At 42.3% G+C, this 16,421-nt stretch overlaps 1 long non-coding RNA gene across 1 annotated transcript in view; it reads right to left on the bottom strand.

The window, feature by feature from the left end:
• The window catches only part of LOC116573424, an 84,923-nt gene that overhangs the window by 39,364 nt on the left and 29,138 nt on the right, over window positions 1-16,421 (bottom strand). The window contains exon 3 of the long non-coding RNA XR_004278787.1: window positions 2,822-2,961. This is a non-coding gene — a long non-coding RNA (uncharacterized LOC116573424). The remainder of the gene's footprint in view (window positions 1-2,821; window positions 2,962-16,421) is intronic.

Here is a 16,421-nt window from a genome sequence, read left to right as displayed (position 1 = left end):
AGCTGCCTCTGGATTCCCAATGTGCCACCCAGGCCAGGACCCACGGACAAGAACTGTGTGTTGAGTCTCATGGCTGGCATGAGCGTGTCTCAGTCATGTGTTTTACTAACAAACACGAAGGCAGAGACAAGCTTTTTGACATCACTTGGGGAAAAAATAAGTCAGAGGCCAGGAGAGCGCCTCCACCCAGCCCTCTAGCTTCACCTCTCTGGGTAAGAACTCAGGTGACACCATGAACATTCTCGGCTTCCACGGGTAGACATCAGAAGTGCTGGCTACCAATGAACTCTTTATTCAAGGGCAGGGCGGCAGATGGAACTGACTTCTTGTATTTGTTGAAACAGAAGGGGAGAAATCTGTCTTTTCAGAGTGTTACAATAGGAATTATTTCGTGCCAAGGAATTTCCCCAACCCCTCCTTTCAGCTGAGCAGACACACTGCTTTGGGCCATAGGAGGACTCAAGATGGCTTTCATGCAGTGTGGGGACAGCTTGAGAAGCTACCGGACCAGCCGGAGATGCTCTACTCTGGCAGCCTCGGGTCTCCTGGCAGCAGAGCAGTGGGGATGAGTCCCGCTCTTTCTGGGTGTCAAGCACATCGCTGATCTTGTTCTGTCTGTGCTGCTGATGGTCCCTGCCCCACTCCCTCCCTCCCTAGCCTCCTCCCCAGCTGTCTGTGGGGGGCGGAGCAAAAAAGCCACTGGGAACAACATGGATAAGAGATTCTACAAAGCATGTTCTTCCGAGATGAGTGAGAACAGCCAAAGTGCGGAGTGATTATGGGCAAGACCAGAAGAATGAGAGAAAGCGCTGTTCTTTGTCTGTCACACCCAAACCTGTCTGAGAGGGAGGACCACAGCCAGGACTAAACAGCCAAAGAGCAAAACAAATACATCTCCGGCAGAGCAGGGAGGCAGAAAGGAAATTTTACAATTCCACAAAAAACTGCTTACATTTCAGCAGGTGGGAAAGCTTCATGTCATTTCAAAAAATTGAATTATTTTATGGTTTAATGCCAGTCTTGTTCTGAATTCCATACGCTGGACAGTATGGTAAGGTTTTCGGTGTACACAGTCCCCATAAGAATCCAGCCCCGTCAACAAACTCGGAGGGCTCCTCAAAGCTGAATCTAGATGTAAGAAACAACACCCCTCATCAGGTCTGAATTGGCAAGCTCTGCTGTGTGACAGATCCTACAAGGTGACAAAGAGCAAGCAGCGTCCAGGGCTTGCCAGCAGTGGGAAGCAGGTGTGGGAGTCGCTGCAAGGTGACCAAAGAGCCGTTCTGCCTGGACGGCGGGGGCATCTCCGTGGGCCAGCGGCCGTTATGTGTGCCCGAGCTGTGTAGGAAGCTGTGTCCTGCCTCCAGACGGGCAGGCTGTCTGTCTGGAGAGGCCAGAATGACCACGGGCCCTCGAGGGGGAAGGTCTTCCCAACCTCGATGGAATGCCCACTGAGCAGTGTTTACAGGGTTCCTGCGCTCCTGGACACCTGCCGCATCGCCCTGCCTTTTTTTATGCTCCTTGAACCCGGCATGAGAAATAGGTTGCACTCGGACATCTGCCACCCGCTTGCTCATGAAAGAGGTCACATTTGAGCACAGTGTCTTCCCCATGGAGCCCAGACCAGATCTCAACATTTGCTCAACGCTGCACCGCAGACACCCACAACCTGCCAGCCAACCAGACGTTGGCAGCCTGCGACGCAGAGCCTATCTCTCAGCCTGACTCGAATGCTCAGCTGTTGGAAGGGCAGAACCATGTCTTCGGCATCTCTGCAGCCCAGATGGTACCGAGCCCCCATCTCAGAGACAGAAAGCAATCTAGACTAAGTTTCTCTTCCAGAACTTTAAGCCATGCTCAGCAAACTTCCCCCATGCGTGGGGGACACAGAACCAAATCAGATGTGGGCTACAACCTCTGGAATCTTAGAGTCATTCAATCAACACTTAAGGAAACCAGCTCTGATGAAAGCGGAGATCATCTTTGGGAGACGATCCCAAAGAAACGCTGTGTGGGTCACTCTGAAAGCCTGGAGATGTGGCCCCCCAAATTGGGTTAGTTAAGTAGAAGATGCTATTTTAAACAAATAGCAATTAAAGCGACCTGGTTCCTTGAAGAATTGCCTTCCAGAAGTAATACTGCCAGGCTCTCAGGCATCCTGTCACTCAGTGATAAAAAGGCATCAGGATGACATACATCATGACTAAGCCATTCCTTCTGCATCTGTTTCCCTCATTACCATTGTTAAGAGACGGAACAGGAAAGGCTTCTGCGACTGGGTAATGACTTCTTCTGAATCCTTTCTACCAGTTGTAAGGAGCTAGTCTGACAGTCTGATTTGTTTTCATTTCTCCTTAAACCAACCCAAACAGAAGTTAGGTTGCAATTTTGGAAAATGCCTGAAAACTTTTGGGAGCCTCATTAATAACAGGGTCGATGCCCATGTTTAACTGGGTGCCTCCTGTTCCCGTTGTGGCTGAGGCTGTGGATTTCACAAGACTCAATTACACTGGCTAATGAGGTACATTAATCAGGCCTCAGAGCTCTGGGGACACCAGCGAAGGATCTGTTGACCTTCGGAGCAGGCTGAACCATCACTGTCCTATTTCGTGAGTCAGGTTTCTGATGAAGCTAGGTGTGGTTAGGATGTTAACTCATGCCTTACTAGCCTGAACTAGTTAGTGTTTTGGATCCTACTGGATGAGCTCAATTGTCTCTATTTCTTTAGCACTGATGCTTAGATCAAGCGAGTTAATGTACATGGAGCTTCTGCATGGCAAGCAGCATTGAGGAAATAGAGATCAATAAGCAGGTCACTCACCTGACGGATTCCATGATGTTCCAGCTGCCATCAGTCAGACCCCCGCTCACTCCATCAGCTGCTCAGACGCCTGGAGCACCCAGACTCTTCTTCTCTGAATGAGACCTTCTGGGATCTCCACCAGCTACTTTTGGGCAAGTCTGTGGTTTGGCGAGATTAGGGGAATAAATGTAAGAATTAAATAAATGTATGCATTTCTGTGACCTTAGCCAAGTTGTTTCATCTCTCCAAGTACCAGTGTCCTAATTGATAAAATGAGGACTCCGGGGGTTGGTGGGATTTTTCTAATGAGCTCAGGGTACATTGAGCAGAACAGGGTCTCAACAAATGGTAGTTCTTATTATTCATTAAATATCATTCCTAATCACACTTGAACACTTCTAAAAGACAAATCTGCTTGGTCCATGAACGGACAATGTTTCTTGTCCCCTTGGGATGAGGAAAGTCCTCCTTGAGTGGAAGGAATGGAGGGGATGGGGACAAAGTGACCAGCAAGGCTGGCTCTTCGGGCAGGGAGACAATGCACGAAGATGTAGATAGCAGCAAAGCCTCTTGGGAACATTTTGTGGGATTTAGAGATGTTTTTGTAAAAGACTATCTCCCCGAGTCACCTACTCATGCTGACTCCTGGAAGCAGCATAGACAGAACTCAAACTGCTCGAAAACAGAAAAGAAAACTGTCCCAAAGCAGAAAAGTGCAGGACAAGAGCCATGATCAGGGCTGCCCAGGCAGTAAACAGCCACATCGGACTTTCTGTCTTCTGGTCCGTGTTCTTTCCTCACCACCAGTCACTTCTCCCTTCAAATTTGGGCTAACCTTGGAGAAATCTCCAGAGAGGACAGTTTGGGGAGGCATCGACAACTACCAAGTCAGGCATTCTTCAGAACAGGTGTCACCTTCAGTACCGACAGTACCAACAGGTGTCACCTTCAGTACCAACATCCCCTGGGTGTCAGCCCCTTCACCAAAAGCCTCATTAAACCTCCTCAACTACCCCCAGAGCTGGTACCAGCATATATTCTCCTTTGACCTAAAAGGAAACAGAGCCTCAGGATGGTCAAATGACTTTGACAGCAAGTTTCCTTGCCTCACACAAACTATTCTATACGCTAAGGGGCAAAAAAGGAAGGTGCTCTGAATTGTTTTATAAGACCATGAAACCAAAACTGGTTGAGAAAATATATTACAGTCTAATCTCATTTATGAACACAGAGGCAAAAATGCTAAATAAAGGAGGATTGAATCTGACTCTACCACACACAGAGAAAGAGAGAGAGGCTATGAAAACATTAGGGCCAGATAGAATCTGTCCTATGAAAGCAAGAATGGTTCAAGGTTACAATATCTAGAAATACATTGCATTGTCTGATTAAAGAGGAAAATGAAAGGATCCTCTCAATCGTACTGGGCTATATGGTGATCCCCCAAAAGACAGGTCCTTGCCCTAACCCCAAGCCTGTGAATGTTACTTTATTTGGAAAAAGTCCTTGCATACACAATTATGAGATTTCGAGATGAGGAGATCATCCTGCATTACCAATGATGCATCCTTATTAAAAAAACACAAGGAGAAGACAGAGCAGAAGAGATGGTGATGGTAAAATTGATTCTGTGATTAGACAAATGCAGCTCCTAGCCCAGGCTGCCAAGTTCACTGACAACTACTGCAGATACAAGAGTGGCATGAAATGGATTCTCCCTTACAGCCTGCAGAAGGAACACACCTGCTGATGCTTTCAGATTTCTGGCCACCATAACTGAAGGAGGAGAATGAATTTCTGTTGCTCTGAGTCATCAGGTTTGTGTCACAGCAGCCCCAAGGAAGAAGTACATTCAATAGTATTCAATGAGTTTGTAGAAAATAACTTTCAGAAAACTAGGAATATAAGGGAAAGTCAAGTTACAGATGGGGTAAAGATACTCAAAACACATATCTGTTGTAGAATTAATACTCAAAATGTGGAAAGAATTGCAAGTCAATAAGGAAAAGACCAAAATCCTATTGAAAAAAAGGTACAAAAATGAACGATTCACAGGACAACCCACTCAGTCTCACCTGCAATCAAGAAAATGCAAATTAAAATACTAATGAGATTCTATTTCACACTCATCAAATTGGCTAAAATTTTTGAATGAAAATATCAAGTTGGCAAGTGTGCAGAAAATTAACTTAGCCAGCCTGACTGCTCAACTCTTATACATTCTTATGAGGATCTGCTTAACATGACCTGGCTTCTGAGAACAGAGCCAATGGAATCTTCTTTACATTTTTTCTTAAAGATTTTATTTATTTATTCATGAGAGACAGAGAGAGGCGGGGGCAGAGGGAGAAGCAGGCTCCCCACTGAGCAGGGAGACCCATGTGGGACTTGATCCCAGGAGGCAGGGATCATGACCTGAGCTGAAGGCAGACACTTAACCATCTGAGCCACCCAAGCGCCTCTCTTCTTTAGGCTTTAAGTGAGATGGCATTTTACATACTCTAGACGTGCTATATACCAGCTGTCTAGGTAATTTGTGCACACACTGTGAATTTTGATGCAAGTCCACTTTCCTTCTGCAGGTCAGGAGTTTCAGGAACTATAGCTAGTTATAAAGACAATATGTGCCTACATCGCCAGCCCTCATTAAAATCTCCAGACCTGGAGAGAGGAGTCAAGATGACCGAGAAGTAGCAGGCTGAGACGACATCAGGTAGCAGGAGATGAGCTAGATAGCTTATCAAACCATTGCAAACACCTACAGATCCAATGGGAGATTGAAGAGAAGAAGAACAGCAATTCTAGAAACAGAAAGTCGACCACTTTCTGAAAGATAGGACCGGCGGAGAAGTGAATCCAAAGCAATGGGAAGATAGACCATGGCGGGGGAGGGGCCGGCTCCCAGCAAGCGGCGGAGCAACGGAGCACAAAATCAGGACTTTTAAAAGTCTGTTCTGCTGGGGCGCCTGGGTGGCTCAGTGGGTTAAGCCTCTGTCTTCGGCTCAGGTCATGATCTCGGGGTCCTGGGATCGAGCCCCACATCTGGCTCTCTGCTCAGCAGGGAGCCTGAGTCCCCCTCTCTCTGCCTGCCTCTCTGCCTACTTGTGATCAATCTCTCTGTTAAACAAATAAAATCTTTAAAAAAAAAAAAAAAAAAAAGTCTGTTCTGCTGAGGGACATCGCTCCAGAGGCTAAACCGGGGCGAAGCCCACGCGGGGTCTGCGTAACCCCAGGTCCCGCAGGGTCACAGAATGATCGGGGGTGTCTGAGTCGCAGAGCTCACAGGTATTCCAGCCCGGAAGCCGGCTGCAGAGACAGAGCCAGGAGTGAGCTCCCAACTCGGGGTTACCTTGAACCAGTCACGGTGAGCTCGGAGTGAGGCCGGAGGCCAGGGAGACAGGAGTGATTGAGCGCTTTTCTCTGAGGGCGCACTGAGGAGTGGGGCCGAGCTCTCAGTTCCTCCAGGCCGGAGATTGGGAGGCCGCCATTTGTATTCCCGTCCTCCGGAACTCTATGGAAAGCGCTCAGGGAACAAAAGCTCCCAAAAGCGAACCCGAGCGGATTACTTAGCCCCGCCCCTGATAAGGGTGGTACAATTCTGCCCCGGGCAAAGACACTTGAGAATCGCTACAACAGGCCCCTCCCCCAGAAGATCAACAAGAAATCCAGCCAAGACCAAGTTCACTTATCAAGGAGAACAGCGGAATTCCAGAGGAGGAGAAAGCAACGCATGGAACTCATGGCTTTCTCCCCATGATTCTTTAGTCTTGCAGTTAATTTAATTTTTTTTTAATTTTATTTCTTTTCTTCTGCTAAATTTTTTTAACTTTTACCCTTTCCTTTTTTAACATTTTTTAACTAGTTTATCTTAACAATACCTTTCATTTTTAAAAAATGATCTTTTTTGAACCTTCATTATTATAGTCACATTTTATCCTTCATTGTATCTAACTTTATTTTTTGTATACACACGGGGTTTTTTCCTCTAAAAAATTTGGGGTACAACTTCTTCTAATAGATCAAAAGACACCCTAATTCTAACTCTGGGCTTGTTCTAGTCTCCAGCCTAAGCAAATTCTCTCCATTTTCTTTTTCTTTATTCTCCCAACCAACTTACTTTATCAACTCCTTTTTTAGAAATTTAAAGAAAATGTTTTTACATATTTAGAGGCATATTCCATCCCTTCATTGTGTTTATCCTTATGTATGTTTTTTATTCTTTAAAATTTTGGGGGGTAGTTTCTTCTAAAAGACAAAAATACTCCCAAAATTAAGTGGGTGACCTGGTTCTAGTCACCAGTCTAATATATATATATTTTTTTTCTTTATTATATTTTTTCTTTATTTGTTTGTTGGGGGTTTTTTTATTTTTATTTTTTTCTGAACTTCTTTTTATTCCCTTTCTCCCCCCCCACGATTTGGGGTCTCTTCTGATTTGGTTAAAGCATATTTTCCTGGGGTCTTTGCCACCCTTTTAATATTTTATTTGCTCCTCTATATATTCTTATCTGGAAAAATGACAAGGTGGAAAAACTTACCACAAAAAAAAGAACAAGAGGCAGTACCGAAGGCTAGGGACCTAATCAATACAGACATTGGTAATATGTCAGATCTAGAGTTCAGAATGACGATTCTCAAGGTTCTAGCCAGGCTCAAAAAAGGCATGGAAGATATTAGAGAAACCCTCTCTGGAGATATAAAAGCCCTTTCTGGAGAAATGAAAGAACTAAAATCTAACCAAGTTGAAATTAAAAAAGCTATTAATGAGATGCAATAAAAAATGAAGGCTCTTACTGCTAGGATAAATGAGGCAGAAGAAAGAATTAGTGATATAGAAGACCAAATGGCAGAGAATAAAGAAGCTGAGCAAAAGAGAGACAAACAGCTACTGGACCATGAGGGGAGAATTCAAGAGATAAGTGACACCGTAAGACGAAACAACATTAGAATAATTGGGATTCCAGAAGAAGAAGAAAGAGAGAGGGGGGCAGAAGGTTTATTGGAGAGAATTATTGTAGAGAATTTCCCTAATATGGCAAAGGGAATGAGCATCAAAATCCAGGAGGGGCTGGGACACCTGGGTGGCTCAGTCATTAGGCATCTGCCTTCGGCTCGGGTCATGATCCTGGGGTCCTGGGATCGAGCCCCACAATGGGTTTCCTGCTCAGCGGGAGGCCTGCTTCTCCCTCTCCCACTCCTCCTGCTGTGTTCCCCCTCTTAAAAAAAAAAAAATCCAGGAGGTGCAGAGAACCCCCCCTCAAAATCAACAAGAATAGGTCCACACCCCGTCACCTAATAGTAAAATTTACAAGTCTTAGTGACAAAGAGAAAAATCCTGAAAGCAGCCCAGGAAAAGAAGTCTGTAAAATACAATGGTAAAAATATTAGATTGGCAGCAGACTTATCCACAGAGACCTGGCAGGCCAGAAAGAACTGGCATGATATATTCAGAGCTCTAAACAAGAAAAACATGCAGCCAAGAATAGTATATCCAGCTAGGCTATCATCAAAAATAGAAGGAGAGATAAAAAGCTTCCAGGACAAATAAAAACTGAAAGAATTTGCAAACACGAAACCAGCTCTACAGGAAATATTGAAAGGGGTCCTCTAAGCAAAGAGAGACCCTAAAAGTAGTAGATCAGAAAGGAACAGAGACAATATACAGTAACAGTCACCTTGCAGGCAATACAATGGCACTAAATTCATATCTCTCAATAGTTACCCTGAATGTAAATGGGCTAAATGCCCCAATCAAAAGACACAGGGTATCAGAAGGGATAAAAAAACAAAACCCATCAATATGCTGCCTACAAGAAACTCATTGTAGACCTGAAGACACCTCCAGATTTAAAGTGAGGGGGTGGAAAACAATTTATCATGCTAATGGACATCAGAAGAAAGATGGGGTGGCAATCCTTATAACACATCAATTAGATTTTAAGCCAAAGACTATAATAAGAGATGAGGAAAAACACTATATCATGCTCAAAGGGTCTGTCCAACAAGAAGCTCTAACAGTTTTAAATATCTATGCCCCTAAATGGGAGCACCAACTATATAAACCAATTAATAACAAAATCAAAGAAACACATTGACAATTATATAATAATAGTAGGGGACTTTAACACTCCCCTCAATGAAATGGACAGATCATCCAAGCAAAAGATCAACAAGGAAATAAAGGCCTTAAATGACACACTCAACCAGATGGACATCACAGATATATTCAGAACATTTCATCCCAAAGCAACAGAATACACATTCTTCTCCAGTGCACATGGAACATTCTCCAGAATAGATCACATCCTGGGTCATAAATCAGGTCTCAACTGGTATCAAAAGATTGGGATCATTCCCTGCATATTTTCAGACCACAATGCTCTGAAGCTAGAATTCAATCACAAGAGGAAAGTTGGAAAGAACCCAAATACATGGAGACAAAACAGCATCCTTCTAAAGAATGAGTGGGTCAACCAGGAAATTAAAGAAGAATTGAAAAAATTCATGGAAATAAATGATAATGAAAACACAATGGTTCAAAATTTGTGGGACACAGCAAAGGCAGTCCTGAGAGGAAAATATATAGGGGTACAAGCCTTTCTCAAGAAACAAGAAATGTCTCAAATACACAACCTAACCCTACACCTAAAGGACTGGAGAGAGAACAACAAAGAAAGCCTAAACCCAGCAGGAGAAGAGAAATCATAAAGATCAGAGCAGAAATCAATGAAATAGAAACAAAAACAAACAAACAAACAAAAAAACAATAGAACAAATCAAGGAAACTAGGAGCTGGTTCTTTGAAAGAATTAATAAGATTGATAAATCCCTGGCCAGACTTATCAAAAAGAAAAGAGAAAGGACCCAAATAAATAAAATCATGAATGAAAGAAGAGAGATCACAACCGACACCAAAGAAATACAAACAATTATAAGAACATACTATGAGCAACTCTACACCAACAAATTTGACAATCTGGAAGAAATGGATGCATTCCTAGAGACACATAAACTACCACAACTGAACCAGGAAGAAATAGAAAACCTGAACAGACCCATAACCAGTAAGGAGATTGAAACAGTCATCAATAATCTCCAAACAAACAAAAGCCCAGGGCCAGACAGCTTCCCAGGGGAATTCTACCAAACATTTAAAGAAGAATTCTTATTCTCCTGAGACTGTTCCAGAAAACAGAAATGGAAGGAAAACTTCCAAACTCATTTTATGAGGCCAGCATCACCTTGATCCCAAAACCAGACGAGGATCCCATCAAAAAAGAGAGTTCCAGACCAAGATCCTTGATGAACACAGATGTGAAAATTCTCACCAAAATGCTAGCCAATAGGATCCAATAGTACACTAAAAGGATTACTCACCACGACCAAGTGGGATTTATTCCAGGGCTGCAAGGTTGGTTCAACATCCGCAAATCAACCAATGTGATACAATACATTAATAAAAGAAAGAACAAGAACCATATGATACTCTCAATAAATGCTGAAAAAGCATTTGACAAAGTACAGCATCTTTCTTGATCAAAACTCTTCAAAGTGTAGGAATAGAGGGCACATACCTCAATATTATCAAAGTCGTCTATGAAAAACCCACCACAAATGTCATTCTCAATGGAGTAAAACTGAAAGCTTTTCTGCTAAGGTCAGGAACACAGCAGGGATGTCCATTATCACCACTGCTATTCAACATAGTACTAGAAGTCCTAGCCTCAACAATCAGACAACAAAAAGAAATTAGGGCATCCAAATCGGCAAAGAAGAAGTCAAACTATCACTCTTCGCAGATGATATGATACTATATGTGGAAAACCCAAAAGACTGCTCTCCAAATCTGCTAGAACTTGTACAGGAATTCAGTAAAGTGTCAGGATATAAAATCAATGCACAGAAATCAATTGCATTTCTCTACACCAACAACAAGACAGAAGAAAGAGAAATTAAGTGGTCAATCCCATTTACAATTGCACCCAAAAGCACAAGATACCTAGGAATAAAACCTAACCAAAGAGGCAAAGAATCTATACTCAGAAAACTACAAAGTACTCATGAAAGAAAATGAGGAAGACACAAAGAAATGGAAAAATGTTCCATGCTCCTGGATTGGAAGAACAAATATTGTGAAAATGTCTATGCTACCTAAAGCAATCTGCACATCTAATGCAATACCCATCAAAATCCCACCCATTTTTTTTCCCAAAGAAATAGAACAAATAATCCTAAAATTTCTATGGAACCAGAAAAGACCTCAAATAGCCAAAGGAATATTGAAAAAGAAAGCCGAAGTTGGTGGCATCATAATTCCAGACTTCAAGCTCTATTACAAAGCTGTCATCATCAAGACAGTATGGTACTGGCACAAAAATAGACACATAGATCAATGGAACAGAATAGAGAGCCCAGAAATAGATCCTCAACTCTATGGTCAACTAATCTTTGACAATGCAGGAAAGAATGTCCAATGGAAAGAAGACAGCCTCTTCAATAAATGGTGTTGGGAAAATTGGACAGCCACATGCAGAAAAATGAAATTGGACCATTTCCTTACACGAAAATAGACTCAAAATGGATGAAGGACCTCAATGTGAGAAAGGAATCCATTAAAATCCTTGAGGAGAACACAGCAGCAACCTCTTCCACCTCAGCCCCAGCAACTTCTTCCTAGGAACAACGCCAAAGGCAAGGGAAGCAAGGGCAAAAATGAACTATTGGTATTTCATCAAGATCAAAAGCTTTTGCACAGCAAAGGAAACAGTTAACAAAACCAAAAGACAACTGATAGAATGGGAGAAGATATTTGCAAATGACATATCAGATAAAGGGCTAGTATCCAAAATCTATAAAGAGCTTATCAAACTCAACACCCAAAGAACAAATAATCCAATCAAGAAATGGGCAGAGGACATGAACAGACATTTCTGCAAAGAGGACATCCAGATGTCCAACAGACACATGAAAAAATGCTCCACATCACTCAGCATCAGGGAAATACAAATCAAAACCACAATGAGATACCACCTCATAACAGTCAGAATGGCTAAAATTAACAAGTCAGGAAATGACAGATGCTGGCGAGGATGTGGAGAAAGGGGAACCCTCCTACACTCTTGGTGGGAATGCAAGCTGGTGCAACCACTCTGGAAAACAGCATGGAGGTTCTGCAAAATGTTGAAAATAAAGCTACCCTATGACCCAGCAATTGCAGTACTGGGTATTTACCCTAAAGATACAAACGTAGTGTTCCGAAGGAGCACGTGCACCCGAATGTTTATAGCAGCAATGTCCACAATAGCCAAACTGTGGAAAGAACCTAGCTGTCCATCAACAGATGAATGGATAAAGAAGAAGTGGTATATATATATACAATGGAATACTATGCGGCCATCAAAAGAAATAAAATCTTGCCATTTGCAACAATGTGGATGGAACTAGAGGGTCTTATGCTTAGTGAAGAAAGTCAATCAGAGAAAGACAACTATCATATCATCTCCCTGATATGAGGAAGTGGAGATGCAACATGGGGGTTTTGGGGATAGGAAAAGAATAAATGAAACAAGATGGGGTCAGGAGGGAGACAAACCATAAGTGACTCTTAATCTCACAGAACAAACTGAGGGTTGCTGGGGGGAGGGGGTTGGGAGAGGGAGGTGGGGTTATGGACATTGGGGAGGGTATGTGCTATGGTGAGTGCTGTGAAGTGTGTAAACCTGGCAAATTCACAGACCTGTACCCCTGGGGATAAAAATACATTATATGTTTATTTAAAAATTTTTAAAATTAAATATAAAAAAATAAAAAATAAAATAAAATCTCCAGACCCTTAGGCTCAAGTGAGCTTTCCCAGGACAGACTATGTTTCACAGGTACTGCTGCAGTTAGTTGCCAAACGAATAAGCCTGTCCTATACAACTCACTGGCAGAGGACTTCTGAATCTCATGCCAGGTCTTCCCAGACTTGATTCCACGTGCCCTTTTCCTTTACTGATCCTGCTTTGTATTCTTTTACTATAGTAAGCAATAGCCATAGTAAGAACTATTTCTGAGTTCTGTGAGTCTTTTTAGGAAATCACTGAACCAAGGGGTGATCTTGGGTACCATTGGAGCAGTGAGAATGTGGAGAAACGGGACTTTCACACACAGCTGCTGTGTGTGAATCATTCTGGAGAGCAACGTGACGAGATCAGGGAAGTTTAAGATGTACGTGTGCCAACTCCTAACAACTGTGTATCTATGTTTCTAGTCTAGGAAAAGTCTCCCTCGGGTCATGTAGAAAAATGTTTGCTACAGCACTTTTTTCCTTAAAGTGAACAACTAGAAGCAATTTCAAAAATCCATTGAAAGGAGGATGGAAAAACAAACTGTGATATATTTGTAGATAGCATGGCATTGTAAGTAGCAAAGCATTTCAACTGAATAAATAAGAACTACATCGACATGGATAAGTCTCAAAATACTATATAAAAGAGGGAAGTTTTGAAAAATTCTATGCACAGTAGAATACCGTTTATGCAATGTTTAAAAACATGTAAGATTATCTAACGCATAAGAATGACACTAGCTTCATGACAAAAGTTATTCATTAGAAAGAAGGAAAAACTAGGGTGGGGGAGGGGAAGAGGCAGGGGTTTATAGAGATCGGTAATGTTTTATTTCTTACAAAAAAAAAATCTATAGCAAATATGGCAAAGAAGATTAGTTAAAACTGGAGAGTGAGTTTGCTATATTATCCTATATATGCCGCATCCCATAATAAAAAGATTAGAGTAATAATAACATAAAACTGAAGGGTCGAGTAATTTGGTTAAGATCACAAATTACATTGAACTGAGATATGAGCCCCAGCCCCCAAGCCTGGCTACAAATTTCACCATATGTCTTTTCATTTCAGTGATCTCTTAATTAAAACCCAGGCAAATTAACCTAATCCCATCTATAGTATGCTCATGCAGAGCTCCGAATTAAATTTAAATAAAATCCTCATTTCACATTAAGACTTTATTTGCTGTTTACAACATTTAATTATATTCTGAGTTCTCACAAGCTCTTAATGTGACGGTCCCACACGAATGACAAAGATCTTAGAGATGCGCTTCAGGAGGCAATAAAAACCCTATAGAAGGAAAGGTTAGTAAATCTTTTGAGCCAAGGGGCCTCTTGTTCTTTTAAAATGTTGAAGAAAATAAAATTAAAATCAATATGAAGGTCTTAAAGACATACAGCTTGGTCAGCTGAATGTAAATTAGGAGCTGTTCTTAATTAAGCAATTTGTATATGTGTTGACGGGTTCACGTCATCCTTTAAGAAACATAGTTTTCACTTTGTCACTGAAACATCATGAGACTGAAACCAATGTAGTTTGTATTTAAAGACAAAAAGCCAGAGAAGAAGGATAAAGGTCAAACATCTGAGTTCTCAAAAGGAAATCAACCAGAGATGTAAGGCATTTATGGTGACACCATTTTATAATATATACTTAAAAAGGGGATTGACCAGGTTTAATTAATATTTTTAAGTTTTTTTTCATTAAAACTTGCCAGAAATTATGAGGAAATGTTTTGTTTTGTTTTGTTTTTTCACTATTCCAAGAGTCATTGTATATGCACCACACCCAGAGCTCCATGCAATACGTGCCCTCCTTGGGACGCCTGGGTGGCTCAGTTGGTTAAGCAGCTGCCTTCGGCTCAGGTCATGATCCCAGCGTCCTGGGATCGAGTCCCATATCGGGCTCCTTGCTGAGCAGGGAGCCTGCTTCTCCCTCTGTCTCTGCCTGCCATTCTGTCTGCCTGTGCTTGTTCTCTCCCCCTCTCTCTCTCTGATAAATAAATAAAATCTTTAAAAAAAAAAAAAAAAAAAAAAAAAAAAATACGTGCCCTCCTTAATACCCACCACCAGCTCACCCAAACCCCCCATCCCCCTCCCCTCCAAAACCCTTGGTTTGTTTCTCAGAGTCCACAGTCTCTAATGGGCCATCTCCCCCTCGCATTTCCCCCAATTCACTTTTCCTTTCCTTCTTCTAATGTCCTCCATGTTACTCCTTATGCTCCACAAGTAAGTGAAACCATATAATAACTGACTCTCTCCGCTTGACTTATTTCACTCAGCATAATCTTGAGGAAGTGGTTCTACGTGGTTTTGTTTTGCTTTGTTTTTTTGTCAACACACTTTCAATTCAATTTCACAAAAGTTTCCAAAAGAATTCTTTGTAAGAGAAGCATTTTTCTAGGTTCTATAGAGGTAAGTCCCTTTGGTGTAATAACAGTAAAAACCACTATTACTATTGCTACTCTGTTGGAGACCTCTCCGTGTGTCAGCAGCTCTGCTAGAAGATGTGCACAAGTAGAAGGAAAATGAAATGTATGTGCGTGTGGAGGCAGAGACTAAAGAACATAAGGAGTAGTTAAGGAACTTGTTAAGACCACGCAGCAAACAAATGGAGGCAAGGGTTCAGAGGAAGGAATTTTAGAGTTAGGGATATGGAGAGTAGAGATGTTCTCAGTGATTATAAGGGGACTAGAGAGTATGGGTTTTCTAGTGTTGCATAACAAACTTAGCAGCTTGCTAGAACATGAATGTATTTATTGTCTGACTGTTCTGTGGGTGACAAGTCCAAATGGGTCTTCTAAGCTAAAATCAAGGAATGCAGGGCTGTGTTCCTTCTGGAGGCTCTTGGGGAGAACCTGTTTCCTTGCCTTTTCCAATGCCTGTGTCCTTCTGGTCCCTTTTTCCAACTTCAAAGTCAGCAGCACCCAGTAGAATCCTACTCATATCACATCACTCTGACCCCCGTTGCTGCCTCCTTCTTCCACTCTGAAGGACCCCTGCGATTACACTGGGTTCATCCATACAACACAGGATAGTCTCCCTATCTTACAATCAATTGATTAGCAACTTTGACTGCATGCCATCTGCTCCCATAGTCCCCTTTGCTATGTAACTAAGATATTCACAGAGTTCAGGGATTAGGATGTGGCTATCATGAGGCAGGCATTATTCTGTCTACCTCATCAAGGTTGCTAAAGAATTCTAACTCAAATTAGCTAAAGCAAACAGGTCTCTTTATTGGAAAGATGCCATAATATCGTAAAACTTTAAAGGCTACAAGCCTCAAAAACAGAACCCAGCCAGGGATCCCTCTTCCTCAGCCTCTTACCTATGCTTTGATCTACAACAGCAGGTTGTGTCTTCTGCTGAAGACTGGGCTCCTTTATCCTGAATGCACACTTCAGAATACGGCTGCCCGCAGTTCATGGAATGTTACCTCGTATATCCCAGGCATCAAGAAAGGGAGCTTGCTGTCTACCTCGCTTTTACTCTCTTCTAGTTCCAAGATGTCAAAGACAATGCTGCTTGGTCCATCTTGAACCAATGTCTTGGCTGGAGGTTCAAAGAGGCTGCCACATAGAGCCACAGAAATGGTACTGAGTAGGGGTGAGATAAGCAGCTCCCCCCAAAAGATGAAGGAGTGGTAATGAGTTAACAGGTTGACCAAGTTGAGTAAGAAATTTTCCTGGAGCACAAGGACCACATAGACCAGAGGAAGATACAGCAATGCCTGGATTTCAAAATAATGAGATGAGTCTGCACAAAATCCTATGGGGACTTGGAG

This window comes from Mustela erminea, chromosome 14 (assembly GCF_009829155.1).
Source record: "Mustela erminea isolate mMusErm1 chromosome 14, mMusErm1.Pri, whole genome shotgun sequence".
NCBI classification, from domain to species: domain Eukaryota; kingdom Metazoa; phylum Chordata; class Mammalia; order Carnivora; family Mustelidae; genus Mustela; species Mustela erminea.
This window is presented reverse-complemented; position numbering and strand designations above follow the sequence as displayed.